Consider the following 4968-nt stretch of genomic DNA (forward strand, 5'->3'; position numbering starts at 1 on the left):
AAGAAAATACATCCAGAAACTTTTCTGGTTTGGATTATTTTTATTGAGCAAAGTGCGATAATCTACCAAACCCCTTGAAGAGTTTTTCTCTGTTATGCCTAAGCTTGATTACCCATGAACTTTCTCTCCCTTTGTATTCATATTTGGCCTTGTTACAAAGGATCACAAATTTTACACACCAAGGAAACCTTTGAACTGTAAAAATAAATTAGGAGACCAGAAAATGTATTCTGAATGTTTTAATTTCCAATTGCAAAATGGGACATATGATCTTTCCAAAAGCAGAGACTTTTTTTTTTTGTTTATCTTGAAAGATGCTAAATTATTTCTAGCATTTTTCCTTATCAAACTGCAAATGTAAATGATTGTAAATTGTTTACTTAACATTATTTCTAAGAAAATAAGACTTAAATAATCCCTATCTGCATATCCTTGATTGTACCCTGTCTTTCCCTCTCTACCCTTATCCCATAGCCTATGAAATCCTAGAGAGGGGTGCAAAACCCCAAATATGCTATGTTCTTATATATTCCATGAGAATAAGCCAGTGGGAAGTTTAGAGTTCCCTATCCATGGGCCCTGTCAGATAAAAGAAGAGGCCTTGCCTTTGGCCTACCAGTAAAATCCAGTAAAATGATGTTTGCTGACAGGCCAGTTACAACATGCTTTTCTGAAATACTGACTTAGCAGTCTCTTCCTCAGCTAGAGAGATGGAAGAAGTTGTTTGGGACTTATAGTATGAAACTGAAAGCATTGCAGGGATGGCTGCTGGGATCAGATGAAGTAGCCGTGCATTGCACTGCAAGCTCTAGAAGCAGGGAAGAGGGCTTGTGAGAGGTGAAAATAGTCCCAAAGGGAACCAGATATCCTTAATTCTGCTACTCACATAGGCATTGGAGGACATTGTAGTTTTGTTTATTTCTTTAGTGAGCCTGACTTGCTCATGTTTATTTCCAAGAATTAATTACAGATTAGAAATAATCCTTCTTATCTTTTATTTCCACTTTTGCCTGATTAGATTCCCCCTTAGTTAAGTGGGTAGTATATGCTATAAGAGCCAACTATTTCCTGTAAGAGGAAGAAACTCCATTTTCTTTCTTTCTGTACAGAGATAACCAGATACAGAAATGCATAAGCTACTCTTTTTCTTTCTCAGTATAACTAATGATCATAAATGATGGTTTATTCATACCGTTTCACTTTCAGCTCTGCAAAGCAAAGTGGGCATTGTGCATAAGCATCTAATGCATAGGCATATGGCTTCTGAGATGACAACAGCCAGTTCTTCCAACTTTTCCTAGATGAAATAGAAGGGACAGTCTTTCAGAAGAAAAGAAAGGATTTTGGGAAGGTATTTCATTCAATCCACACTCCAAATCTAAGCCAAGGACACTTAAAATATTGTTTAAAAAACAGATTTGATGAAGAGGTCTCAAAAGCTTTTGGTGATAGGTATCTCATTCCATGTCCTGAAGCAATCTATCCTGCTATATATTTTATTTTATTCAGAGGATAAGAACTGTATCTTCTTCATTGTCTTCTCATTCAGGATATTTAATACCTTCCATTCTCCTGCTAGAAAAAAAAATAAAAACAGAACCAAGATAGGCAGACAGATAGACAGATGACAGATATTTTACTTCAGTTAAAAGCATAATATAGCAGATAAAAGGACAGAAGGAGATAAGTAATTTCAGGAGCATATCTGTAAAGTGCTTCAAATTCTGAGAAATGTTATCATTGTGGGCATTTTCATGCCTAAATTATCTATCTGCAACTCTGTAGTTCACAAACACATAAAGAAATATAATCTTAATTAGATCAAGAGAGCAGAATGAAAATCAGGTTGCAACTGTGAATGCCAAGAAGCACTTTGAGATACAGATCAGAGTGCTGGGATGATTAATTTGGCAAGTTACCTAATCTAAGTAAATACTGCTATGTTGCAAAAGACACTTAAAGAAAAAAAGGGCTTGTTAGTTATATTCACCTTAGGGAAAATACATGAGTGATATTGTCTTACACTCTTACTCACTCTGTCTTTGTGAAAATGTTTGCATTGACTGTTTTGCAGTCTTGTTTCACATGGTGTATTTTTGCTTCATTTGCAGATTTGACACTATATTTGAAATGCAAAGTTTTGTATAAAAACTTATAAATACATTTGTACAAACATATGTACAGATATAAATCTATACAGCAAGAGAAAGGGAGAATAAGAGAGAATGAGTGTTACTAAAGCAAAGATAATCAGCTTTTCTGGCTTACACAATGGATACTATAGGAAGATTTTATACTGAGCTCTAAGCAAATATCATCTTTCAATTATTAATACTTTAACTGTCTTCTGTGAACCAGACAGAACCATAGGAAATTCAAGCAACTACTATAAACCATCATATATAAAAATAGTTCAGATTACATGTGGCTGGAAGATTCCACTTGACTGCTATGCCATTTTTAATGCTCATCTTAAAGCAACCATTTCTACAATGATTTTTAATCTTTTCAAGTACATATATTTATTTTACTGATTATTTATTTGCCATTTCTCCATGAAAGCCACTTCCCTTCATTTTCAGTTGCTGCTCTAAATTAATGCAAGTAGTGGTTAAGATTTTAGTAGTATTACATATTACATATTACAGATTTGCATGTAATAATGGTGGTTTCTTTCCCACCAGTGATATTCTGGGATAAATTCCCTGTTAATAAATCATTAAGGGGGAATCTAGAAATTACTATTAATAGAACTTGTACCACCTTACAATTACTCAGGTGAAAAAAAACGCATCATTTAAAATGCTGTTACTTCTAGCAGTTAAATTCCAGAAACTGCAGAATCTAGCCATGTATATAAATATAAAATAATGGAACTGTAAGTGACGTATGATACTGCGGTGATCTGAGAGACAGAGAATTCTTTTACTCGATATTTAAACTTAAATGTTCTTTTCAATCTCTAATTTAAAATGATAATTTTTTCTATAAATATCAAACTGAATCATCCAGCATATTTCAGCAGCTGGACCAAAAAGGGGTCCTTCAACATGGCAGATGCAGTACATTTGTAAATGAACAGCATACAACACAAATCTAATATTTTTTTATTAGGTTTGTTTCATTTATGCCACTTCTGGATAGTCCAAAAGGACCTTCTTTGAATTGTGAATAGATGGAAACGTTTGTGTTACATTTTCCATTATAGAGCCCCTATTTTAGGGAGCTTACAGTATATTCATTATGCACTTAAAATTCTATTTACAAATTACACTTCAGTTATTTGCTTTCCAAAGTATAATAGGCTTCAGGGCAAGCAATATGATTACTTTAAAATAGTGTAAAGAAAGTAACAAAAATTTTTAGTCCAGGCTTCCAAGTTTGCATGCATTTGCATCATTTAAAAAGTCACAAAATCTTTTACAGGACATGAGCGTTAACTTCATTTAATTAAGTAATAATATTTGTACAATCATCATGCCAAAGAATCTCAGACTTCTGTTCTGTGTGGGGCCCAGGGTCCCTTTCATTTTAGCTAAGTGAAAAAGCTATAGACTGTCCCTGCAACATATCCTCTTGCTTGATGAAAACTACCCTAGAGGGAATTGAGGTCACAGCTTAAACAGAAGTCTGAGTAAAAACAGAGGAAGCAAAGGGGAGAACAGTACTCTTAGATCTCTCTTGTGCCCAGAGAACCACAGAATCACAAAATCACAGGATGGCCGAGGCTGGCAAGGCCCTCTGGGTCCCTCAGGCCCAGAGCAGGGTGCCCAAGGCCACGTCCAGGCGGCTGCTGGCAATCCCCAAGGAGGAGACCCCACAGCCTCTGGGCAGCCTGTGCCACTGCTCCGTCACCCGCACAGCACAGGAGTGCTCCTGGCATTCAGAGGGAGCTCCTGTGCTCCAGTTTGTGCCCATGGCCTCCTGTCCTGGCACTGGGCTCCACTGAGAACCTGGCTCTGACCTAGATCACAGTGAAGATTAATGTACCTTTCTAAGGCAAAGTAATCTTGCTTGAGGAAACCCCCACAGCATAAAGGTAATTTATATCGTCAAGGCCACAAGTTTGCCTTCCTTGGGGTTATGTGCCCAGATTGCCCATTCCTTAATGTGCTTGCAAAAAATTGGAAACTGTAGCTGTGTTTGCATAGTCACAGGCATGAGCTAACACGTACGGTATCTTTTAAATCTGAGCTGTTTGCATCTGGCTGTCCTAGAGCATGGGTAAAGCAGATGCAAAACTGTCTCCAGCTGATCATGTACATATTCTGTATGTGAATAAATGTATTTGAATGAAGAGGACAAAAAGCATGAAAACACTCTTTGCAGCACAGTGCAACTGTAGACAATTTGCTTAGATTGACAGACTCCTATTTCAAAATATCTACCTAGCCTGGTCTTAAGTCTGGCCAACATAAATTTGAACACCAGGCTAAGTCCAGAAGCTGTAAGGGAGCCAGTGTTGCCACAGACCCAAACTCCAGAGAAGTGGTGCCAATGAAACCTGCTTCTTATTAAAACCACACAATATTGCATGCTGCCTGCTTCTACCATTCTTAGCCAAATAGATTAATATATTCAAAACATTTCCATCTTTCCTGCTTATCCAAAAGACTATCCTGGACTAGATAGAGTTTAACATTTCATCTGGATGCACCCATTCTAGACTTTCATCTCAGTTTCATTCCTCCTTACAGGAAGAAATTTGGCAAAAGTCATCACTGTATGCTTAATATAACTGAGTGAGATTAGAATAAATTAATTCTTTCTGTTTTTAATTTTATTTTCACTTTTTGCTTTTGGCAGTGCCTAACTTTGCAGATAATTGCTATGGTTGTTTTGTGGTGCTCTGTGTTTCTAAATATGAACTAGTAAAGACATGCTACTGGCTGAACTGAAAAGTAAATTTCAAAGTATACAAATGAAAAGGGGAAGGGAAGGGAAGGGAAGGGAAGGGAAGGGAAGGGA

General features: G+C 36.7%; 1 long non-coding RNA gene across 1 annotated transcript in view; it reads right to left on the bottom strand.

Annotated features, from left to right (window-relative positions):
- Positions 430 to 4968, bottom strand: part of LOC110405682 — a 16628-nt gene continuing 12089 nt past the window's right edge. Inside the window, exon 3 of the long non-coding RNA XR_002443046.1 lies at positions 430 to 1297. This is a non-coding gene — a long non-coding RNA (uncharacterized LOC110405682). The remainder of the gene's footprint in view (positions 1298 to 4968) is intronic.

The sequence above is a fragment of the Numida meleagris genome, chromosome 1, assembly GCF_002078875.1.
Source record: "Numida meleagris isolate 19003 breed g44 Domestic line chromosome 1, NumMel1.0, whole genome shotgun sequence".
NCBI lineage: Eukaryota > Metazoa > Chordata > Aves > Galliformes > Numididae > Numida > Numida meleagris.